Source organism: Cyanistes caeruleus, chromosome 12 (assembly GCF_971803275.1).
Source record: "Cyanistes caeruleus chromosome 12, bCyaCae1.hap1.1, whole genome shotgun sequence".
Lineage (NCBI taxonomy): Eukaryota > Metazoa > Chordata > Aves > Passeriformes > Paridae > Cyanistes > Cyanistes caeruleus.
In genome coordinates, this window is record NC_141712.1 from 16,176,843 (window position 1) to 16,203,520 (window position 26,678).

At 40.1% G+C, this 26,678-nt stretch overlaps 1 protein-coding gene across 1 annotated transcript in view; it reads left to right on the top strand.

Moving 5' to 3' along the window:
• The window catches only part of WWOX (WW domain containing oxidoreductase), a 474,933-nt gene that overhangs the window by 360,429 nt on the left and 87,826 nt on the right, over nt 1-26,678 (top strand). The gene's annotated exons all lie outside the window — the stretch shown is intronic.

Genomic DNA, 26,678 nt, shown 5'->3' on the forward strand with positions numbered 1-26,678 from the left:
TCAACAATTAGGAGAACATGGTGGTTTCCAGCAGTGCCTTTTGTACATCAGATAATTTACTACTTGTTCATGAATGTCCACTTTTTCCACTCCATCATCTAATTTCTGTTCATGCCCAATATGCAGAAGGATAATTTACCACTGAACCTCTTGCAGGATGTCAGCCTTGCTTACAGATAGGTTCTCCCTTGTTCCCTTGCTCTGTGTGGCCATTTATTTATTTATTTGTCATGTGAGATTTAGAGAGTTTCTTAATCTCATCTTTCACCCTTACTTCCCTACTTAAACAAACAAATAAACAAACAGCTCCTCCCCCCAAAAAACTGAAACCAATTAACCAACCAGAAAAAACTCCAAACTGAACAAAAGCTCCCCGACAAAACCAATAATCTCACTTGAAGTGTTTGTTAATATTTACATTCTATAATTTATAAAACACTTCCAGACCTGTGCTGGCAAAGCCCCACCAGTGAGGGGTCAGCTGCCCAGTTGTTACAGGTTTTGGAATAGTTAGAGCTTGCTCTGTGAAATAAAAATTGGCTATAACATTGGATCAGCCTTAAAATTATAGTCTCTGCTTTGTTCCCATGCTCACTGAGCACCTGGGAGTTCAGTCCTTTCCACAACTGCTTGTTTCCCAGCAGGGAGTCCCTCTACACCACCTCTATTCCTTCTGTAATCTCAGGCAGCCTTCCTCTCATTCACTTCTTTTACACTGGAAAAAAATATGCAATAAAGAAAAAGAAAATGTTGATCTCCACAGATGTCAATAGATGTGTTTCAGAAGATTTAAAGAGCCCTTTTCAGTGATATGCTCTAGGGATATGTTTTTTTTGTCAGAGCTTATTGCTTTTAGACCTTTATTTTTTTTGTGTGTGTGTGTTCTAAACATAGACAAACAGATTGCTTACTTCTTTATGTGTTTACTGGGGCTCAAATTGCTGCTTTTAGGATTTTAGAGAAGTGCTAGTGATAAGTTATATGTTTTTAATTGTAGTCTCCTCTTGTTCTCATCATTTTGGTTTGAGTAATTCTACTTTTTTCTAACAGATGGTTTGGATGTGGTCATTATTTTCTGTAGTCAGTTCTTTTTCTCCAGTGCTCTTGGTTGAAAAATTCATGTTTATGGTATGAGATACAAGTGACACTTGATGATGCTCAAGGATCATCAAGAAGAGGCTCAGGGATTTTTAAGCACTTGGGTAAGAAGGTAGACTTGCAGAGAAGTATTGAATTTAGTGGTCATAAAACACATAATTTAGAATTAATTTTATTTTGTATACTACAAATACAGTATGTAAAATCATTCTAATGTAGGATTTAATCTTTGTGTTTTCTAGTTTCTGTGGAATATATCTGATATTATCTGTGCCTCTTTTTGCTCTGCTGCAGCAGACACTGATGACTTGGCAGTAAAATAGTATCTTAAACAAAATGTCTCTTTCAAAAAGTGTTCCTTGAAGATCATAAAATTTTAAATATAAACAAATGTGTGAGAGATACTATTGATTTAGCTCTCTTTTCCCTCTGATCTTTTTCACTACCTGTGCTTCCCTATACCAAAGGCTCTTTTTTCCCAAGGGTTTGGTCTGTGTCCCAGACCATGCTGCACTGCAGGCCAAGCAGAGCATTCCCTAACCCTCATCCAGTGTCTACTCATGTATTGCACACAGAATGTGAAGACCATTTCCAGATTATTAAAAAAAAGAGAAAGAAACAACACAGAAAAGCTGTAACACCTGTGCAATTCAGTAATGACAAGGAGAACTGGAGAGTACCTGTGGAAGACTCCACGCTGAGTGGTGAGCACGTGTGGTAAATGTGTCTGTCTGGAGCACAGAATGCAAAACTTCTTCATGCTGAAAGGAAATTCTTATTCCCACAACTAAGGGGAACAACAGTGCATGAGAATATCCTTATTTTATTTTTAGGAAGTCCCTTTCCAGTACCCAAACATCACTGTTCAGTTTGTGAGGTTTCAGTAATAGCCTGTGTTACGAAACAGGGAACAAAACAATTGGTAGGTCCTGCTTTATCTGAGCCAGGAAGGGAAGGTACCCAATATCATTGCCTTTCCCTTGGAAGATATTTCAGCTGCCTTCCCCCTTTGCCCTCTACTCTGTGAAACTCAATCCCCTGTGAGAAATTCAAATCTATGAGCATGGCAAGGACATTTTGGACACCAAGCAGCATATTTGCATATTCTCATAACCATAAACATATATTTTTTTTCCATTTGTGCCGTGATGTTCTCCATTCATATTCTAAGTGGCAAAAGCTTTTAGCTGTGATTGGGCCCAGTCCTCAGTGGACAAGAACCAAGTGTATCACATGGCGTTTATTAATCTCAAAAAGTTGTCTTTCAGGACATGTCTAAAAACATATGGGAGTTATGTGAAGCAAAGCAATTGCAAGCTCATTTGTTATTTCAAACAGCTCATTTCTTATGATTTCACTTGTATAATAGATGGGGAGCTGTTTGCAGGTTGTTTGTTGTCATATATTTTTCATTTGGTCCTTGGGTTAAGGAAGAGAAAGGCTGAACCGAGGAGCAGGTGGTGTTACACAATCTGTAGGGTTTTTGACTTCCCATTCTTTTGTCAGATGGCACCTGAAATGCTTTTCAGGCAGTCTTTTAGAGGCTGGGAGTCCTGCAGGGGTCACTGGGGATGAAGCCATCACCTGAGGTGGTGCTCTTGGCATTTGGGGTCCCAGGCTGGCAAAGGTGCATTTCTGTCTGGGAAATCATTTGTTGGGTTTGTGAATCACTGGGCTATGATTCATGATTTTCAGCAGCTTCCTCAGTAATCCTTTACCTGCAATTTCCCTATGATGGCTCATTGTGTTACTTACTCCTCCAATGGATTTATGAGGTATTATTTGTACACAAGAAGATATTTATTCTGCAACAGTGGAATAAAAGCATTTCTCCAAAGCCTATTGTCTCTTATATCAGTGCTCCCTAAGGAGGGAAGATACATCACATATTTGCTGCCTGTCATTTTAGTTTTGGTTTTGTCTTGTACTTTTTGTTTATGTGCTATCAACAACCTTATCCACGTTGAGCAGAATGAGTAATTTTGTGAACTGAGCACTAAGCTGTGGTTTGTGTGGACTCCTTTCCTACCCACAGTAAAATGTTCCTACCTGATGAGAGAGATCCTCTTCCTAATCCTGAGTGTCATGAGGGAAAAAATAGAGGTTATTTAAAAAAATAAAGATATGATTGAGTTGGTAGCTCCTTAGAGGATGATAACACTGTTGCAGACCTTTGAGATCTGTTAGTACCAGGCACCAGAAGTTTGGCACAGAAGAAAGCACTTGACCTTCTTGATGTATGTACCTAGTGATGATTTGGCTGTGGCAAAGCTATTTTCATGTAGTTTTTATCTATATGCCCAAAAAGAAATGCTACAGAGATATTCACTAGATATATTTTAACCTTATAATCCTTTCCTCATTGCTGCCATTAACTTTAATTTAACATAATGCAGGTCAATTTGATGGATTGAGTAGCTTATTAATTATATTTTTTTTGCACCAGGAAAGAACCTGTGAGGTCAGGTTTATTAAATGGGTAGAGAATGAGAGAAACTCACCTGGGGCAGGTTCTGAAATGGGATTTGAGTGGGCTAGGCATTGGTAGAAAGGGGTACAGGGGAGAAATGGGTTTCCTGCATTTGGCACTTCACTGCCTTCACCAGAGCTGGTGGAGTGTGGCACAGACACATCCATGGCCCCCATGAGACTCCATGTGTTAGGAACAGTGGCACTTGCTCCTCCAGCTTCTGTAATAATCACAGAATCATCACATAACAGCCCTGTGGGTTGAAGTGGGTCTATATTTTCCTTTCCTGAAGACATTCTATTTCGCTGGATTTTGTGTAGGAAGGATGTAATTATCACCTCATCTGTGAATCTGGTCAGGACTATTTTTACTTTCTCAGTTGTGTCTCTCAGAAAAATGAGAATAGGATATAATGGTAAATTAACAGTTTATATCCTGGTTTATAGTGGTTGAATTTTTGGTGAATGTTTTGGATTTAGGTTTTTCTTAGTGCAAGGAAGAGTGTACCATGCATCATTCTTGTCTGACACGCTTTGCTGTAGGCAGTGAAGTTGAGTTGACAGTTCAGTGGCTTTTGTTAAGAATACCTGGTCAGAAATACCTATTGCATGCTCTGTGATGGCTTCTTTTTAAAAAGACTAAATATGAAAAAAAGTAGCTTGATATATCATATTCTCACCAGCCCATCTGACATGCCATTGTGTTGACTTTGCTGGGAGATATCCCATGTTTCATCCCCTTGCAGCCTTCAGAGCCGTGTTTGAGGCAGCTCAGATGTTCCATTGCCTTTTTATTTATTTTTAAAGGATGTCAAAAAACCCTCATTTTTCATATATTTCTTTTCCCTTCTAAAAGAATGTCAGAAATACCATATTTCCCATAAATTATCTAAACCTGAGGCCTAGGGTGGCCTCCCATATCTCTGTGCCTTGTCTGTCAGCTGTGCTGGAGCTGGAGTGATGTACACTGGTAATGTGGGTGAAGAACAGCCATCCACAGAAAGGATAAAGGGGAGCATTTGGAGTCATGCTCTGAACCAGACCAAGAGCAAACTGAAGCTTGGAAACAGCTGGAGGAAACTTTGGGAGCTAAATGCTCAAACAGCAGGTGCTGTGAAACAGCAATCAAGCTTACAGCCCAGTTCTTCAAAATTTGTCCAGGGAGTCCCGTTCCTCTACTTCGTGGATAAACGTGTAAAATGTGGAGAACAGCAGCTGTGCAAAGAAAAATAACAACCTGATAATCAGGCTCCTGTTGGCATTAAATAGTTGTGAGAGTCCAGTGATCCAGGGTATCATAACTGTTGTGTAGAACGAAATATCCCCCAGTGGCAACATAAAATTCCTCCTCTCCTTAGGAAGGTCATAGGGGAGAGCTCTCCTGATCTTCTGATGATATCCAGTACCATTATTTTCTTTTTTAATCCTAATCCAGACAGAGCTATACACTCCTGTATTACTTAGACATCTGTGCCTACGTGGCTAAATTAGTTCCTAAGAGTTTGGTTGCCATTTATATATAATATTTACATACATAGCTGAGCCTTTATGACAACAAAGCATGCAGTTAAAAGATTGACATTCTTACAAAGCCTTTATCAACCAATATATCATCTGTTCTGTCTTGACAGAGTGCAGGCTTCCTAGTGGTGCTCACAACAAAATTATTCTGGAAGGAAACAGCTTAAAATTGCCTCATTGCTTGTATTTTAATTTTTATTTTCTCTTTGTTTTTCTATGCTAAATTATATCATTTGTAAAACTTTAACTGTGAGCAATCTAGATACTTGTGGAAAGTAATATCTGTAAATATGTTTGAGCTAGGATGGCTCTATTTCTTCTCACATTATCCTGAAATTTGGTCTCCAATGCAAAACAAGTGTTACAACAATATAAAAGGAGTGGAAGATTAAAAATGTTTTTGGACTGAAGTCTCCAAATGGATCAGTCCCAGGACCCTGGCCAAAAACATGGGCTAGTTCAATGAGGAGATATCCTAATCATATCAGGAGAAATACTGAAGCTTTGGACTTTACAGAATTGGAAGGGCCTTGTTCTGTCTTGCTGGGATTCTGTCATGTGAATATCTCTATTCCACCTCACTTGCCGCACTCTGTCAGGCTCCAGAGTTACAAAGAATGAAACTGCCTAAGAGAGGCTTGGAATCACTTCTTTCAAATGATACAAAACTAATCTTTAAATCCACCAGGATTTTTTTTTTTTTTTTAGCTGCTAAATTCCTGTCACAGTGGAACTGAGGAAGAAAAAGCAGGATGGTTATCAAAATTGTGTGATATTAACTTCCATTACTGCACAACCTGCTGTGAGAGAAATGCTTAGATGTAAAAGCAAACAGAAATCCCTGCCAAGAGGGAAGGTGTTCCTCTTGGAGGTGGGGTTAGCACAAAGAAAAAGTGCCAGTTTGGAGAGGGGGAACTGTGTATAGGTTGTGCCATAATGAATGGTTATTTTTCTGCAAGCCACTTTGTGCAAAATGAAGATATTTTCTATCTAGAAATTATTGCAAAAAAGAAACTCCAAAACAACCCAAGCCCTGATTCTTTTCCTTTCCACTTTAAGTTCAATATTTTTATGAAGTGAGCATATTCTGGAAAACACAACTTGATAGCTAAAGGTACTGAGCACCCTTTTATCATCTTTAAAATATTTAAATCAAGTATTGAGAACTATTAAAAACAATGTCCTTGATATATATAGCGTGATACATTTCTGTTTGTTTCAAGAGAAAGTGTTCAGCAGAGCTCATGGGACATATATACACATATGGGTCTCAGGCAGAACTCATGGGAAATGTTCCAAAGCCTTGAACCAAAGAGGAAAGATTTCCTCCCACTGACAGCTGGGCCAGCACAGTTGTGACTCTTTGGACTTTCATGTCAAGGCTGGAGCCTTCCTCCTCCTTTACTAAAGACTGTGCTTAAAATTGGAGAAGAGCCAACCTGAGAATATTAGAAGAGAGGGAAAAAAGTTAATTATAAAGGAGAAGGGAAAACCTCAGCCCTATAAGTAAATGCCACGTGCTCTGCACAGAAGACACTATTAACTTTGAGAAGTTGGAGGAGTGAAATTTTTAATCATTTAACCATTTAATTCAGGAGGTCTTGGAAATTGTATTCTAAAATGTACTTATTAACACTGAAAGGAAAAGATAAAAAATGGTGTAAAAAAAGGTGATATAGAATGCTTCTTAAAAATGCATTGTGTTACACTTCCATATAAATGTTATACTGGAAAATCTTTGAGAGACGTAGCCTGCCCTTTAAACCTTTAGGCATTTATGGCCTTAATTATGCTTTTCACCAAGATTTTGCATATTTAATATTTCCTTTTAGAGCTTTCAAGAGTCTCAGTTATTAATTCCACTGAGGATTTATAGGTCTTCTGAATATCCCTTAAGTATAAAGATTGTAGACTCATCAAATACTGTTTTCTTCCTTTAAATTTTTATGATTTCTATATCAAACAGGCAACTGCAGTTTTAGAGTTGAAAATACAATATTTATTGCTTGAGGTTCTCTCTACCTTTCCAAACAGAAGCAACTCCCCCATTTCTGCAGTGAAATCTGTGTCTTCAGATGTGGTTACAGAATGCAGCCAAACGATCTCTAATTCACAAGAACAGGCAGTTACTTTTTGTACTGCATGGCCAAAACAATAACATCTCACCTAAAGATGCTATTTATAAAGTGAACCACCTGCAATGGAGTACAGTGTTAACCAGAAGCCTATGAATAAATCATGGAGCCTAATTTTCCGTTATTACAGCCATTGTTTAAAAATGCATGTCTAGCCAGGACTTTGTAATGATTTTGTATTACTTAAAAAAACTTGTACAGTTTTTTTCCCCCTGAATTATTTCATTACTTCTTCATTATCTTCGCTCTTCTCCAGTGTTTGTAGAGCTTTTGAAAACCAATCAGACAAAAAAAAAAAAAAAAAATAGGAGAAAAGGAAATTTTATTTTTTTAATTGCCCTGAGACTATCAATGCTTTAGATATTTTTATGCTTCTTTCTTCAAATGCTTTCACCATGTTATGCCTTGGCATCTGTAGCAAAACCCATTAGCTGTGACAGGTTAAGATGCCTCCACAGGCTTTACCACAAAGGAGCTGAGTGAGTGCCAAGCATTGTTCTGTACCACGTGCCACACCAGCTCTCTGAAGAAGCCAAATCCATAACTCTGCTCTTCACTCCTCAGTCCTGCAGGGGAAGCTGCTCTGAGAACCTGGATTGCTTGGTAGGGGATTTTTCACACCATGGTTTTGGTTCATCAACCCCCAGGCAAAAAGGACAGTCCTCACTCAGTAGATCTTTTGCAGCACTTATATAATTTTTTAGGTTTAGAGAGTGCTGTAGGTGGGAGATAGGATATGCTAATTAAATTGAATTTCACTGACTGTGTACACTCCACCATCAATATGAGCCAACCTGTACCTTCTGTACGTCCTTGTACTACTGACCAGGTGCTAAACCAACCCTCTTGAGCATTTCTAAGTGAGCCCCAAACTTATTTGACCTTTTGCCAAGTGTTTCCACATAATGTGTGGTGGGATTCATATTCCAGATCCTTCATGAGGATTATTCCTGAGCTGTCCCCATTAACATCACTGACAACAAACCTCACAGATCCTCATGGATAGTTGTCATAAGTAGGTGTGGATTATTCACTGTATTAAATCTCCAGAATCCCCTCCCATTTAGAGATGGATCACACGTTCTGGTGTTAGAGGCTGTGTTTGACACATTTTTTGAAGCACGTAGAGAGGAGCAGTGAGGAATTAATGGCATGATAGAGGCTGGAAGGAAATAGTAACTTTGTAATTCCCACTCTGACAGCTTCCTTTAGATGAAGCTATGATTGAAAAAGCCATAGGCAGACTCTATGCAACATTAAAGGTTAGGAAAATTAATATATTGAAAGCACAGGAAATAGATGTTAGCATTTCTGATACAATTTGACCAGATTACCTTCATTCTGTCCCTCTTCTGCCATACCAGCTTAATAATAGTAATTGTTTTTTTATTTTTTTTTTAATTTTTATTCTTGGTAGCAGAGTTTTGTAGTGTTCTGTTATTTTGGTTCCACATGAAAGATCGAGCTAGTCTTTCAGTAAAAGGCCAATATTTCCTTATGAATTTGAGGGTGCAAGGTTTATTTTCCAGAAGAACCAGCTGCAAGCAAAGGCAATAGCATAGCTGGCAAGACAATAGCCAGCCTTTTGGTGAAGTTTCTTCCCTATAAATCTCAAATAACTTGTAAAAGAGGCATGAATATTGTTATCCTCACTTTAAAGGCAGATTAGATGAGGCATGGGAAAACTAAGTGGTTGTAGATGAAACAGAAGGAGCTGGAAATGGAACAGGTTCAGCCCTCCTGAATCCCCACTCAGTTCCCTTTCCCATCACTGTTCTCAGGCTTCTTGTTTTGAGAGCCTCCTATCAAAGGGCTTTGGAAAATTTCATTTCATTGCATATTCATGTTGAGAATAACTGATTGCAGAGACTTGGTTCCCACTCCCGTGGTTCCTTCTTGTAGCACTGAACATCTGCTTGCAGAGGCCTCTGCACGTTCCTGCTGCTGCTCCTCTGCACTGAGCCAAGAGCTCTTGGTGGGAAATTCAGCACAGCCACGTCCCACTCTGGTTGTCAGTGCCCAAGGAGGTGCCAGTGGCTGCTGAAATGATGTGATCTTAAGTCTAGAAAGCATGAAATGTGCCATTTTGTCCTAATGTGCTCTGCTCCCTGAATAACAGGGGAACATGAGATAGCAAATGAATTGCAGGATCTGTCAGTTCAGAGGTGTTGGTTCCTCTTTAGCATTCTCTTTGTTTCCACCCACCACAATAAATTCAAATTAGGTATGGAAATATCCAGTTGAAAAATATGCTTAGTGTTGCATAACTTGCATTCTCACACATCATCTAAGATTCTGGTACAGGGCACCCCACAAAGCGCTGCAGAAACATAAAAAGAACTGGAATTAGGTTATGATCTCACTTGTCCAATCCAAAATTTTGACAAATGTGTAATAGATGGGATTTCCTCTTTTGGGCAGGTAATTTTTAATTATCCATCCTACTAATGTACTTAACTGCCTTCAAAACTCTAATTCTAACATCTTCACATTGCTAAAAATCCAGTTAATTTTAATTCCATTTTCCAAGCCCAACAGTGCTCTGTTACCTGCCATAAAGAGATTATTTTAGCAGCTTTAAAATTATATTGCAGGTATTAATTCCCTGGGTGTAGGACCTGGAGTTTTAACATGGACAAAGCAAGATGAAATTCATTAAGATTTTGTGAATGACTAATTTTAAACCAAATTTTAACAAGCTGTTTTGTTTTTAAAAACATTTTTTTTTTCTTCATATTTTTTAGCTACAGCATTTACCCAAGCCTGATAAATGTCTGCAAAGTAAGGGTGAGATGTGGTAAAAAGATGAGGAGTGAAGAATTGTTTCCACAGACAGTGGTAGAGCTGAGAGTCTTGGAAGACTGATACCTTGACTCTCCAAATGAGTATCACAAAGAATCGTTATAGAGAAATGAAATCTGTTGTCTCTTTCTGAAACTTCACCCAGCCCAAGAGGTATTTTGCAGGTCTGGGACCACTGCTTGTACAACATTGCCATTATTTCAAGACTTTCATTCTTAGAAGTTACTGTGCAAAATTCCAGCTCAGTCAGTGTGGGCTCACAATGATCTTATTTTCACACTAAAATAAAATTATTGCTCCTCTTTACTTCAGTGGATGTAGGACAGGCAAGACCTCTGAGGGACTGATGGGGGTTTCTTCTTCCCCATGCAATGATCAGCAGAGTAACCAAAGCCCCTGATAGTTGTTCCCATTTGTGTTTGTGGAGGACAGAGAGATGAGCACTACACCTGCAAGACCTTTTATTGCAGCTGGAGGGAGAAGAAGAAAACAAACAAAAGAACTTTGAAGTTCTGGTTGAATTTCTAGGCTAGCGAAGATAAACCAGCTTAAAAACGTTTAAATTGCAGAAATATGATACAGGAATCAGTGAGAAGAGGAATGAGCAGTTCAGAAAGGACATTTCTTCAGCTTAACCACTGAGGGAAAGGCTGCACCTGAGAGGTGTTGTGGGGGGAATGGTCTCCCTGCAATCTGGGAAATCCTGTTACTTGAGCATGGCTTCTGAGGGGTGCTTTACTCTGGGATGTTCTTTGGTGTCTCACCCCAAGCAAACCATGATGTTTACCCACTTTTTTTCCCTGGGATTCCTGAGCCCAGGCTTGGGCTGATGGTTTGTTTTTCACTGGAATCTCCAAAGCAGTGGGGTGGCACAACTGAGGCAGGAGGGTGCCGTGGAGAGGGTGAGAGTGAGCTTGAGACCAGCTCCAGGCACCAGAGAGAATTCCATGGGTTCCTCAGGAGGCTTTGGCAGCGTGGGGCCCAGGTGGACCCAGGGTACAGCTTGGGACCTCGCTGGAGAAGGGTGTGGAGCAGGAAGGGCTTTGTGAGGATCCACAGGGTCTGGGCTGGGGGCAGGTAGGGCAGCTCACTTGTCCTGCTGAGACTGAACCTGCACATAAATATGGATATATCCCATGGCTTTAGGTGATCCCACTCTGACCTGGCCTAGGAAAACACGGGCTCTAGCAAGTCAGATTAATTATCCATATCTATGTTTACAGATAGAAAAGAGATATCAGAAACACAGCGTGCATCCTGTGAACTGCCAGGGGATCAATTAATTATTTTTAATAAAACGTGAGTTTACTCTGGATTAGAAATTCTTTTTTTGTCCTAGTATTTTTCATTTAAAGTTAATATTTAAAATCTGTTAAATAATTAAAAAAAAAAAAAGGATATGCTTAAGTGTATTCTGCTGACAGTGCACTGAGTCAGTAGATATTTCACAGCCAGTATTATGGCTTGAATGCAGATGATTCATTCATACTTCAGGCACACTTGGTCCACGAGTCCTTAAAAATATCAAGTCCATTTTGGCTCAGTAGTGCCATCTAAAAGTTTACAAGGTGCGAAGTGTTTCTCAAATTGCATGAATAGAGAATTACACTTCAGGATAAAAGTGGCTGCTCTGAGCCTGGCTGCCCATCAGGAGAAACACTGCAGATGGATGAGGCAGAGGGAGAGGTGGGAGTGCAGCCACCTTTAGAGCAAACAGGGTGAGGGGAGCATTGCTCATATATCTCATATTTCAACAAAGGTGTGGTTGAATCCACAGCCTAATTAGGCCAAATTCTCCTGTTTTAGCAGAGCTTGGCTGCAGCATTTGGCCACTTTGGGCTGGCTGCTAGTGGATCCAGTCTGATTCTGTTTGCTAGACCTCATACTTTATTTGCTCTGTTTTTTTATCCTTTGGTTTGAAATCAAAGCTGAAGCAATGAGCCTGTCCTCCTCTGCTACCAAGTGGAATCCTTGTTTGATTCCAGCTTTTTCTGCTTGGGAAACATCAGCAGGGCTTTCAGCACAGGCTGTCCTGCTCCCTGTCCTTTCCTCTAGTGTAGCAGAGGCTGCACAAAACTGTTCTGTTTCCATCCAGTCTGGGCTTCCAGAGAAAAATCAGTGTGGAAACCCAACTGGCCATTTTCATACAGTGCTATCAGTCTTTAATTCTTTGTTAAAGCTGGCAGTTAGCTGGGTCAGGCTCTCCTGAAGGTGCTAGAAGTGATTTTGCCTAAAGAGAGGTAAAGAAGTCTCAAACTGTCTTGTTTCAGCATGGAATCATCACAAAATTGTTTGGATTGGAAGGGACCTTAAAGACCATTTAGTACCATTGCTCCTGCCATGGGCAGGAACACCACACACTAAATCATCCTTGAGCCTCTTTTATATTCTTTCCTTTTTGCTCTGTGATCATCTTCTCTTTAGAGTCCCTTTCTGAGAGAGCATCTCATTGCTTCAACTGAGGGAATATTCAATGTTTAACAAATCCTTATACTGAGAAGCACAATAGACAAAGCTGGACTGTTTTTATTCCAAGATTTAATGGATTCTGATGTGCTAGAATTTTCAGTACAGAATCACTTCAGGACATGACACTACATTTGCATACAGGAAATAAGTAGCATTTAAACAAAATTTAAAAAAAAAATAAAAAAATAAAAAGAGTATTTTGAGGACAGTGTGGTAAAAATGTGTAAGAAAATAGAATATATTGTGATCCACTTCCAGGTTTTCTATTTAAACATGAAGAATCTGACTGGCCTGCTAGCCATAAAAGACTGTGAGTTAAAGAGTCATTTGGCTACATTTAATCCATGCCCTGGAAACAATCAAGAATTGTTCCCCACAGTATATTTTGTAGTATTTTTGTCTTGTGATTGAGGGTAAGCTGCAGTCATGAGATAACTGGGTGCAAGTTCAATTCACATGCTAACTCTTATTCCCAGAAGAGGACTGTGGAGACATTATATTAAAACTTTCTGCTCTGTCTATACCTCTGAGCATTATTAGCAGGCTCTGAAGATGTGAATGTACAGCTGCCTTCTGCTGGAATCTGTGTCTGAGGCTCATGTAGCCAAGTCCAAAGAAAGATTCATCCAAGAAATTTCTTCCTCTGTTTCCCTTTGTTCTCAAAAAATTCCTTATATTCTTTATGTTAAACAAAACTTCATTCAAAATTCTCAAAGTACCTTGCAAGTCCCACTGCCACAGGCAAGTTCTCATCATTTCAGTGCACTAATCATTCCTGAAGTTGCTAAATGTAGTTTAGGTATTTCTATTTTTAACTATTCTTTACAGCAATTAATTACAAATGTGCTAGATAAGCTTTTTAATTAATGAACTTTCAGTGTTTTCTAAAGTTAAAAATAAATGCTTCCATCAAAACTAAAAATTCCTATGAAAGAAAAGCAAACAGAAGCATCTATTTTAGTTCCAGAGTAGCTGTCTCAGACAGCACGTAGTGGCAATCTTGTTTACATGATTTTAGAAGATAACTTTGACCACAGGCCTGAGCATGACTATTTTTTACGTAGTTTTGTCTGTGTTTAGCATGGTTTCCTTTTTTATTGGCTGCATGATATGTTATCTGTTTTCATTATTCCTTAAAGGCGTGCCATGCCCATCAGGACAAAATGCAAATTCTTCTCAGCCCATGCAGTCAAGGTGACAAAAATCACTTCTGCAGTTTAGGCATAAACTTCCTTCCACATCTGCCCTTTTACTCCTGGGCAGGGAAGTTTATTGACTCCTTTTCCTAGCAGTAGTAAGTAGCATGGCCTTCTTTCCACCAGTGAATCCATATAATTTTGTGAAGAAACAGAGCGTGCTGGTGGTGTGATTGATTTACACGTTATTTATCTTTTTCTGCCCAGTTTAAATTGGTCAGCCTGATCCTATTCACACGATAAAAATCATCATGTCTCAAATTACTTACTCAATAAACTGTGGGTTTGTCTATTATTAGTGATCATTAGGGTTATAATACAGCATGGAAATTTAGAGCAAATTAACTACATATGCAAGCTGCTGGGCTCATCTGCAGTTAATCATAAGCATACTGTTCAAGTGGGCAGAGGATTTTGCAAGAATATTTCCAGGAAGAATTTGTGGGAGGAGAGCTAAATATCCTTGGGTTGTTACATTTTTTTTTTATTTTTTTTTTCCACACCGTAATCTTGGCCTCCTGAATAAATGTTTATCTGAAACACAGTCAATGACTGAAAGTACAAAAGAGAATTATAGCTCAAATTAAAAGAGCTTCTCATGCTGCCAATTTCAAGGCCCCAAATTTTTATGCCCATAAATAATGAATGGAAGTTCCATGTTGTTGGTACAGCCCCCACAGCCTCCCCTGGCTGGTTCAGGTGTTCCCCTTTAATAAAGGCCATGGTGGCCCTACAGCAGGGCTGTGTGGTGGGATGTACAGCCTTGCATGTTATCTGATGATGACACACACACTGAGCACCGTGAGTTATCACTTCCAGTCACTATTATTTCCTATGAAAATAATAGCTTCCAGTCACCGTGGGTTGCTCTGAGATTGCCTTCATACTGATGTAGATTAAAAGTGAAGGGATTTCCTGGTAATTACTGGTTTGTCTGGCACAAGGCGGCACAGATGGAGGGAGGTTTAATGTAAAAAAAAAAAAAAAAAAAATCATTAGAAAACAGTCCTGGCTTTCTGCAGTTTGCAATGCCCATTCCTCATCCTTAAGTACCACTGCAAGCTTCAGATGGGTTCTGGTGGCTGGGGCTGGTCATCCTAGAGACCTGGAAAAAGAGAATACAGCAAGGATGCAACATAAATATGCATGAACTCAAAGAGTTCACACACATTAGAACGCATCCCTCAGGTCCAGCTCCATGAACATGGCCTGGGATCATCCAAAGGATGCCTCCTGGGACCCTCCCATGGCCAAAAGCCACAGAGGGGTCCTGCAGGGAGATGTTGGTGGGGTTGTCCCTGCACCATGGCACTCTGACATGCCTGACTCTTTCTGAAGACAAAAGCCCATTTTGGTTATGCCTTGCATTTTGCTGATGAGATGAGTGCGTGAATCTGACAGGGAAAAAACACACCCTGGGCTTGCCAGGATTGCTGTGCATGCATGGCAGGTCTGCACACTCTTGCCTTTTTTAGCAAAATCTGCCAGGAATCTACCACAGTGCTACAGCTGGAAAGGGCCTCTCCGAAAACATGAAGAATATCTCACATGCAGTGCTGTCAGGAGCTATTTCGTGAGCTTCTGCTGAAACCTGCACACTGCAAAATCTACACGTGTGAGCTCTTGGTCAGAGATGAAAGCATTTCCAAAGTGTTTTTTATTTCCCATATTTTTAATGCAGCAGGGGCTTGTCTGTGCAGTGAAAGTGTCCTGCTGCAGGTTAGCCTGCAGGTACAGTGCTTCTCTGAGTGGCACCTACCAGTTTCCTTTGTTGCTGGAGGTCAGAGTGAGACTCCAACTCCTATTTTGCAGGCTCCAGGAGGTGTTTTAACTTCTCTGCCACCCCTCCCCAAAAGAGAGAAACAGGCACTTGTTAAAATATCGTTTCAATAAGTGTTTTTGTCTAAAAACAGTTTCAAACCTCGGTGTAGGACACTTGGCTAGTGCAAGACAGCTTCTCCCACCCATCCATCCATCCATCCATCCATCCATCCATCCATCCATCCATCCACCCATCCATCCATCCATCCATCCATCCATCCATCCATCCATCCAATATGTACCTTCATCATCCTTCTTGCTGGAAGTCCCAGCAGCTTGATTTCCCTTTCTCCATCCCATGAGTGGCCTCCTGAAGAAATCCTGTCTTCTCCAGGGCGGTGACCATGCCCTCACCAATCAGTGCTGGCAGCATCTTACCTGTGCCTGGTTCCTTCAGCTGTCGGGGAGCCACACCTGAAATATTTCCCTTTTGGTGGGGTAGGGAGTGTCCTGATGGCAGAACACCAAGTCAGGGAGCTTTATCTCCGTGCTCTGCACACACCAGCACAGTTTTCACCCACAGACATTATTTCTTTTCCCACAATCATCCCGCCCCACCATGTTATCCAGCTGCTGGCTGCAGCTTGGGCAGGGGGTGCAGAGGCAGGCAGGGGTGGCTCTTTGGCCCTTTCTCTGTACCTCCTTGTGCTGCTGGCTCTGCAGTGCAGATGGAAGTGTTTGGTCCGAGGCCCCACCGCCAGCCCCCACGCACATGCTGGCACACCTGGATAACAGCTCTACCTGTTTACAAATTACCCCAATTTTCTGCTTGATTCAGCAGTAACTGCTTACCCTCCCCCGTGATGTAATTAGGCCTTCAGAGTTCATGTGTGCCTATTATGATCTCTCTTGTGTTTTGTCTTTTTTTTTTTTTTTTCTGTAGCCGTAATCATATATATATATATGTATTAAAATTTCTTATCAATTGTTCAGCTAAATTATGCACAGTGGGCCACGCTAGCCCTCCATTAACATAAAGTATGCTAAACAACGTGTTTTCTTTCTGATAATTATGCTCTAAAGTACCAACTGCTTATTCTAGTGAATTTACCTTCCTTCCAGTTTTTCTTATTTCTTCAAACTTTTAGCTGTCTTCATGGCAGGGCAAGTGCTCCTTCTGCTGTCAGTGAACCAGCCTAATTATCTTTGCTATTATCATCAGAACTTCCAGATGCCTAATAGCCAGGCACTCCATGTTGAAATGAACTATTAGAGCCCATCCAAGATGATTGCTGCCTGATCACGTAAAGATCTTTCCATCAGTTGGAACAAAATATTGCTTCCTAACCCCATCGAGGAGTTAATTGCATGATGCATGGAAGGGAGCTGTGCAGAGAAGGGTTTTGGAAAAGCCTGCCTGTTTTTGTTGGCGTGCCATTGGCATCTGTGCCAGCCTGGCTGCAGCTCTCAACTTTGCTGTGCCAGAGTGGGGTCACACTTGGAGCCAACAACCAAAAAACCTTTCACAAAACCAAGGTGTGGGAGCAGAACTCTGCCAGCCCAGAGCCCCCTCCTTTATCAGCTCCTGAAAAGCAACTACCCCGCTCTACCCTAACAGGATCAGCTGTTTGAAAGCATGAAACAACAGGGTTTAAGTCCAGGGAATGTTTCTAACCCTCATTTTATGGAGAGTTTAGTTTTGAAAAATTTGGCTTTTGTCTTCAGTTATCGCTGGACACCTCAGACGTGAATATCCTATTTAGGATTTTCTAATGGTAATTTGCTTAACTTCCCACAGGCCTTGGTGTAATGAAAAAGTGCTCTTTGATACAGCACCGTCAGCTTTTGAAGTGTTACATAGCTTATGTGGCTAAAAATAGGTAAAGCAATTCTTTGGAAAACTGTTAAAAGCAGAGGGTTTCATTGTGTCTTAGATAAGGGTGAGTAACAACCTGAAGAAACTAGAACAATCTGTTTCTTTGCCCACAAGATCAAAACAGACATTATCTTCAAGATACGAGTTGTTGTTGGGGTTTTTTTCAGTGGTGAATGAGCCAATGGAAATATTTTTATTCTTCTTCTTTTTATTTTTTTTCTACCGAGAACAGGAATCTCTGACCATAGAGAGTGTTAGTGATATTTAAGGGTACTCATTACCTCCTAGAAACTGCCCTACAGCATCATCTCAGCAAAAATGCAGTCTAGGAAAATCCTTTTTTTTTTTTTTTGGTTCTCATTGTACTTTGAAATCTCTTTTTATTCAGAAAAGAACGATTTTCAAAGGAGAGGGTAGAGCTGTTTATAGTACACAGCCTTGGACTTTTAATGAACATCCCCATGATTTGAGATGAGGAGAAAATAGTGTGCAGCACCCTGGAAATTACATGCACTTTCAGAATAAAGAAACCTAGATCAGAAACAAGCATCAAAAAAGCAACCAAAACAATCTTTAGATTCACATAAAGAATTATTTCAGACAATTTCAACAGTACCAGTGTAAGATTTATAATGAGGCTCTATTGGACTGTTCACGCCGTTGACTGAAACATTTTTAGCTTTTTATAAATTTAGGTCAAGATTTAATTTTCACTAGTTAGAACAAAAGCAGAGCTGTTCTAGCACAATGGCAGTTGCAGAGGCAGGAGGCTGAGTCGTACTAGAAACATGAGAAAATAATGTGGGTGTCAATTTTGAATATGTAAAGTTGTGTCAGCGTGTGAATGAAGATCCAATTCATTTTTGTGAAACTTTAGACTAATTAGTTTTATAATTTGCACAGTAAGGTAATGTAAATGTATTGCTGCTGCTTGACTTTTTTCTTAATCCTTTGAGTGAATATTTAATCTTTTTTTATATATTAGAATTAAAGCAACTTGGAAGATATGAATAATTAATCTAATTATATGCCGATCACTTTAATTTCTTTAATGTTTTAGATAAAAAAAAACAACACAACTTTACAAATTGGTTTAGGTTGGAAAACCCTTTTAGAGGATTTTGTATTTCATCAGTAAGTGCAATTTAGAGGATACAAGCTCTGGAGGTGCGACATTAAGTTTACAGTTATGCAAATGGCACAGCTAATCCGGTGACCAGCTTCTCAAGGTGTGCGCTCGGAATTGACAGCCTGAATTTCACAAGTGGAATTTGCCAGTTAAGGAAAGCAAGCAACCAAAGAGCTTCAAAACACCGGAGCCCAGCAAAGGGAAATGTTGTAAAGAACCAGTAATCTGCTTATCTCTGATGTGGACTGAAGGACAACAAAAATTGGAGGGATGAATCTTGTGTTGTTTACGTGTGACAGGGGCTGTGTTTTGTGGGGTGGGGGACAGAAACCCAATGTCTCTGCAATGGTGCCTCAGTGTAGCTGTAATTTATACAGTATGAACATGCAGTTATGGATAAATGGAGAGCTATCTAGTTTGCATACATCTGAGCATGACATGCATATGGAGTGCTGACTGCTTAACTTGTGGAAAATGTAAACCCTGTACAGATCATCACAAGTGTAGGAGTTTGTATCTGTCCTGTTACGGTCGGCTATTTTTGGTGGCATCCACAATCACTTCAAATTCCTTGGTGATTTGAAAAACTTCCTTTTTTTTTCCCCCCCTTTAACATGTGTGCATCGTCCTCTGTTTGTACAATTAGCAGCTAACTCCTTGGCTCTTTCCCTGCAGCCTGCTATTCCCTATTTTATGACTCTATCTTCTGGGGTTTTTTGTTGGTTTGCTGAGGGAAATGAAAGTACTGATCATTACTGTGGAATTAAAAATAGCTCCTAACAGCTTAGCCCAAGATCCAAAAATAGCCTCTCTTCCGGCTTATCCTGTCAAATATAGTGGGAACCCTAGTAAGGTAACATCTGTGAAAACCTCACTCTGGGTTTGTACCTGCTTTTTTCAGAATCTTTCCCTTGTGTCTGCATAACTCAGTACTTTCAGTCAGATTGTTGATTTTTCTTGTTTCAGATAGTTTGCCATTGAGCTTCAAGGAAAGGTCATTGGTCTTAGAGACTTATTTTCCCTTATGATGCTTCACTGTTTTATGATGTATTTATATGTCATTGCTGAGGAAAAAGGACAGAGTAGCTCTAGAAAATCTGTAGACAAATGCATACTAATATAAATGTTGATTTTCCTGTGCATGAGATTTCCATATGTCTTACCTGGTTTGGTGTCCTAGGGCCCAGGAATTTGTCATTCACAAGGACAAATGTAGACTTTCCATCCTGTGCTATTAATGTTAAGCCACCATGCTTGACTAGTGGAGAAGTGCAAAATGTATTGTGGTGGCCAACCCAGCTGGACAGGCTGTGAAAGAAAATAAATACTCCTCCAACAGGAATGCCTTTTTCTCACCCCACTTCCCTGGTAATGGCTGTGACATCAGGAATAAAGGGAAGAGGTGGGCACCAGTCTAAGTTTAGAGGCCTGGGAATGCACATCTTGAAGCTGTACAAATATTTTGGTGGGAATTGTCCATACCAATGCTGGGAGGGAGAAGAGAAGTGGGTGTCTGAGATCTGCCAGAGCACAGGCCCATGATGACACCGAAGTTTTCTGCACAAACATTGATTTGAAATTTCTTGTAGAAACTCTGGTTATTTCTATGGTTTTGTCCATGAGGGGACTAAACTTGACAAATATTTACCCAAAATGTTAGAAGACTGCTGGAAGTTCCAGTACTTCCTCTCTCCCACAGGTCTTTATTTTTCCTGGAGTGACAATTTTTCTTTTGTAGTTTATCTCTGTTAGTACAACATATAAATAACATGAGCTTTGCAGAGGGCTCTAAGACACAGTTGCTGTTTATTTTTAATGGTGAGATACACAGATGTAGACAAAATTTAGTTCTGTGCTTATTTATTTTATTTTTCTCATCACTCAAGCATTATTTAAATGTTAGATCTAAGGCCAGCTGGGTCAGGGTCTTTCCATAACTCACTGCTTGCCACTGAACCTGGGAGTCCTCCCAGTTTTGCTGACCATTGAAACCAGCTGATGCCTTTACTGGGATTGTTCTGTAACCCCTCCTGTCAATGTGTATTGTGCTCTTCTCCCAGTTTGGCAGGTTCCTCTTTCATCTCCCACATCTTCACTTGCCTCTGGGAGCCTTCCTGCATCTCTCTTCAAACACCTGGCGCCATTGTTTGGTGCCTGGGAATTTCCCACTCTCCAAATGAAGTTCCCTGCAGAGAAGAATGGTTCTTGGTGTGATCAGAGCAGCCATTCAGTCAAAGTGTGTTAGCTCAGATTAACGCTGTTATTGTCTCAGGTCTGATAAGTGGATAGTAAAGGCCTTGTCAGCAACAGCAGATATGCAGAACAGAGGCAGATCATTTTGTAAAGTAACAGCTCCCACACATCAAGAAATATTCTGCTTTACCTTTTTAAATGAATGTATCAGAATTCCCTTGAAAGCCTAAGAGAAGAGTAACTTATATGGTGACTTCTGATTTAATCCTATGGATCTCTAAAGGAGTGTCTGTAGAACTGTGTTAAAGTCCACTCCTTTCAAATTCCATAGGATTTTTCTGTGAAGAAAGTGTTTGCAGTAGGCCTCCCCATAGCAGGTTAATGTCTGTGTATTGTCACCCTGACTAAACCCAGCATGGGAGCTGAAGTGGAGTAGAAATCAATGAAATAGCATTAGGATGCAATTGTCGCAAATTATCAGAGAAGAAAGAAGACAACTGTAATTCACAAGAAGTAACACTTTACCAACTGCTCTCACTAAGCATTAGTTTAGTGTGTTTCCAATTTCAAGGCACTTTCTCTGGAAAATGCTTGGTCCATAATGACCATTATTATCACCATCCTAAAATCTGTGGAACTTAACCTAAACAAATTCCTCAAAGCTTGCACTTAGTACTGATGTGCTCCATCCCATTTATGTCCAGCCTCAGTGGCAGCTGTGCTATGGGAATCATGCTCTGTATTATGAACAAATAATATAAATAGTAAAATAAATAATAATAATAATAAACAACTGTACCATTCCCAGGGCAAGCTGCTGTGAGGTGCTGTACAAACACCCTGCTTTAGGCAGTCGGTGTCTCTGCGTGTCCTGTTTTGTTCATGGTCCTGCCTGGCAGGACAAGGTCACTGCAGAATTTCTGTGGTGGCCAGTTCCCTTCTGTTTCATTGGCAGTCATCCTACCCAAGATCTTGTTACACCCCTGTGACACCCATAATTGTGTGGTCACAATATTTCTTGACATCCAGCACTCCTTTTCACTACCAGCATCTTAGATTTTACCCTTTCTTTGTCCTGTTCACCGGCTGGCAAATAATTGGTGCAATGCAATATTACTGCTAAAACCAGACAAATACCACCTAACTGGAAAATGCATTTTCCCCCATGTATCCTGGATATATATCTACATTTTCTAGGTTACACTGATAATTGTCTCTCTGATGCAATGCAGTATTTGCATTTTGTCATTAATCAATTTTATATATATATTTTTTCCAGGGTGTAGGATCACTCAAGGGGCTGGTTATGTCTTTCATTTCCTGGTTATCCAGTCAGCTCCTGCTCACGCCAGCAGGAATTGAAAGCTATTATCAATATTGAGAACAGGATTTATGTGAGACGAGGATGGGATGTCAGTCAATCTGCTAATAGCAAAGCATTTGTATCCCAATAACAACCTCACAACTATCAGTTTGTCCTGGGGCTCAATAGGGGATCAAGGGCTAAATCATCACCAAAGCAAAATTAATCTCCATGCCAGGTCAGGATGGAAACCCATGAGGAACGTCCCCATGTGCAAGGGACTGCCTGAATAAGTATGAAAGTTTTCTTTGAGGGTGCTTTTGTTACAGCTCTGCCCTAAACAGGCCAATAGGTTTGCCAAACTGCACTGAAAGAGCATGTATTCGTGAAAGAATTTTTAAGGTAATAAACAGGCTGGGTTATGTCTGATTACAAGCTCTCCCTGCACAGGATTGAGGTGAAGCCTCCTGCTCTATCAGGAAGGCAGGGGTGAAATCTGGTTCAGCGAGCAAGTTGCAGTCTGAGGCTGAAGACTGTAAAGCTGGGGGTCAAGCAGTAAAGTTTTGGTCATTTGCAGTGTAGAAAAGGATAAGAATCACTGGCCAGGGAGAAAAGAAAGAGATTTGAGATTTGAAGGATTAGGGTGATAGGTAGGACTAAAGAAACCAAGAAGCAGCCCAGACTGTTGTGAGTGGGGGGTGATAAAGGAGCTTATGTGAAAATGTCATTGTCTCCCAGCTCCCTTGCTAGGCTGCTGCATTTATGTGTGGTCACACCTATGATCCATCTCCCCTGGTGTGAACAGGTATGGGTCAGTCTTTGATATCTCTGCCTTCCTATCTGGACACTGAAGCTCAGTTTTTTGTTTTAGGGTTTCTCCCCTTCCATCTCTCTCTCTCTAAAATCATTTGAAGTGTCTACTGCCACCTCAAAGGTCCTCCAACTGCGACATTTCTCTCTTAAAACTTGTGATATTTGAAGAAGGTAGAACCTTGCCAAAATGAATCACCTTCATTTCAGATAGTGCATGTCTGTGCATTACAAAATGCCTGTGCAGCATCTCTGCACTGCTTTCCACACCACTATTGATTATTTTTGAGGATCTGGTCACAGACCATTTGATTTAGGTTCCCTTTTTGAATATATATCTTGTTTTATGAATTCTACTGTTGCCCATCACTTTCAGCCAGGTTTCTTGTGGTTGTCCTTTATAAATGCTTTGATGTATGCTTGTTCTTGCCTTCCTATTGCTGTTTCCTCTGACTCTACAATGCCTTCAGAGCTTTGTAGTTTCTCTATTTGTAATTGCAGAAGATCTTATTCCTTAAAATCTGAAATTTAATCCACTTTGGAAAAAATATCACTTTTCTTGGAAGCAATTATCCTTAGTTAAAAAGGATAAGCCTTTAACATGGTTATGTTCATGTGACCTTAGCACAAGCACTGCGATGCAGAGCATTACAAGTGGGTCAGCAGGTATGAAAATTCAGCCAGTTCATAAAGTAGGAGTAAAATTTCCATGCTCAAGCACATGGAAAATTCCTGAACTAATAACAGAGGTGAGAAAAAGAGTCAAAGAAGTTTGGTTGGTTGAGAAATGTAGGAAATGTATTGAGAGGGAAGCAGTGATGAGAAGTATGGCAGTATGCAAGGAAGTGAAATTCATCTACATACAGGTTTCTGGCTAAATCCAGAATGACATATGTGAAAGCTCTTGAAAATGGAGTCCAAATTTGTTTTAGACCCTGCAGAGGACATGGGATGAGGGCTGCTATGCACCAGTATGTTGTACAACAGAGAAGACTCAGCTGGAGGCATGAGAAAGTCAAAGTCCAAATAGACGTGTGAAGTTTGCAGAGAGGAGCACTGAAGATTGATTTAGTAACACATGTGTTCGAGAAGAAGATTAGAGAGAAGCAAATTTAGGAAGAAAATCCAAATATCAATATGCCTGCAGCTCTAGGAGTTTATATTAGGCTACTGAGAAGATTAATCAGATTTCAAAAAACCCAAACGGTGTAATGCACGTCAGATTGTGCTCCTCAGCATTCAAACCATGTGCAAAATTTGCTTTTTTTTTTTTTTTTTGTAAAAAGCATGGTTATATATGCAAGTAATTTCCATTTTTCTGCTGCCTTATTTTTAACCCATTTAACAACCTTTATGATCACAGTTCAGTCAAGTAGCAGCAACCGTGCCAATAACAGCATTCCAGCTGGGTTAATGAATACACACATGATTTCATGAAGGAATATATCTTTTTTGACCCAATTTCAACCTTTCCTATTTCAAGCTGTTTAATTATAAGATATATTGGTTGGAAACAAACACCCATTTATGCAACATTAAAAGTTAAAACAAATTCCAGATGCAATTATTTTAGGCAGCGAGCGCCTGTGATTGGGATGTGTAGGTAACAAATTAGTGGCACAGTTGATAAATGCCTTTCACAGAACAGATGCAAATAACCAGACTTCTGTGTTCCTTGAGTCTGCATGATAATAGGTTCTTTAAGCACCCTGCTAAGAATTAGGAAATTAGTCAAATGGGATCATATTTAGGTTGAGCTAATACTGCACAGCTGAATTTACCCACCATTATCTGTGGGCATAATTGGAGACAACTGTTTTTTGGACCAGCTGTGCAGGTCACAAAAGGATAATAATGGGGGCCCAGCCTTGCCATGTCAGATTGATAAATGTTTATAGCATAGTGAACAATTTAGGATTTTTTTTTTTATTTTTTTTTAAGACTCCTAGAATTGAATATGCCAAATTAAACTGCTCATCAATTCTACATCGTATGAGTTGGTGCAATTCACAGGGAGAAGAGAGAAAAGGTGTGCTAAGAGGAAAAGCATCTGAGAGGTGTCAGATGAAACTTTCCCACCACACATAATCTTTTTTACACCTTTCTGTTAGTTGTTTTTCCTGCTATTTTCTCACCTTTCCTTTCCCTGGGTGGGTAGGTTTACATCAGTTTACGCTGATATTGTGGAATTTAAAGTGCCACTCGTGCACTTCTGGATTTGTCACTGGCTCTTTTTAGCATTTAGGCTTAATTTGTCTGAATAGCTTTTCCTGGTATTCTGACAAATATTTCTTTTAAATGTTACATCCAAGTACAGGTCTTTACTACTCCTAACCTATAAATATGTTAACAGCTACACTATGTTTAGAAAATACAATGTGATATTAATGTGAAATGTATCTTAGCTGAATCCATTAGTCTCAAGCAGGTAAATAGAAAAGCACATTCTGATTTTAATTGCCAGGAATGTGTTCCATACTTAATGTCTGTCCTATTTTTTACTCTCTTTAAATGTGGTATTAGGATTTACTTTTGTATGTCCTGTGTATATACACTCCAAATTGCACTTTCTTTAACTGAATTCATTATTTACAATGAAAAATAGAGAACCTTAATTAACTTAACTAGGTGACACTAAGGTTTAAATTACTGAAAATAAAATGTAGCTTCTGCTGAGTACTCTCCTTGTATTCTCCTTGTAGCATCGACTTCGATTTAGCTGCTATCATAACAGAAAGGGGAGAGGTTAGAGATCTAAAAGGTTTAATTTTATTTTAAAATAGCCATCTAAATGGTGCTCCTGCTAATTTTCCTGAACTTCACAGGACTGCATCTGCAGTTGTGGCCAAAGATAGTTCTGGAGCCCACAGCAGCCTGCAAGGTGACTGCCAGCAGCTGGACTTCTGCTGGCTCTTGGTCCCCAAGTCCTGAAAACACAGGGGGATTTAACAGATGAGGGAAATCTTTACCTACTGATGGCACAGCCAGTCTGGGAGGTGAACTTCCAGCTGTGGGCTCTCCTAAAAATCCCATCAATGGCAGGGAGGAGGCTGCTGCTGGCTCTGGCTTGTCCCTTCAGTGTGCCACGGCAGGGGCTCTGCCCCAGTCAGGATTTCACAGGGGGAAAAGTGGGCAGCCCGTCTCCTGTGAGGCCTGGAGAAGGCTGACCTAGAACAGAGGGTGGACAGAGTTAAGAATAAAGTAGGGATTTATTGAAAAGCCTTAAAGGACACACCTTGGGCTGTACAAGAGCCTGGCCAGGTCTGCACCCAAGATGGACCTAAAAATGGTCACAAAAATGGACAACTGGTCACAGGCTCTCACATTTTTATAAATTCTAACTTAAATTTATAAATTTTGATCCATCTGCATATCAGGGTTAATTGTCCAATCACTGCTTCAGGTTATGAAGTCCCATCCTTCTTCTTTTCTGTCTTCAGATGTTTCTGCTTTTGGGCCTGAAACTTGTAATGACTGTCCTTGGTATCAAGCTAGAAAAGGAATTGTTTTGTCTACCTACTCTGTGAAGAGAGCTCAGTAACACTCAATATAAAGCATAAAACTACTAGGCACACAGAATATGAAAAACATAAAATCTGAAACTCAGGATCCTGGGGTCTGATGCTGTTCCTCAGCTGAGCTGGAGCGCTGGGACTCCCTGCATGAGGAAAATGTTCCATCTCCAGCTCATTATTGGCACACTCCAGGCACAAACTGCCCAAAGTGCAGAAATGGATCGACTGAAGACTGTTTTATTATCGAAAGTAATTGCTGTATTTTCTAGATTAACATTTGTTAGTGGAGTAGACTGAAATCATCACTGGTTATCTTATCTACGAGGGAAATTTTATCTTTCTCAGGTCTCCGATATTCATGAGCACAGCAGATGCTGATAACACCAGCTATCCTCAGGTTT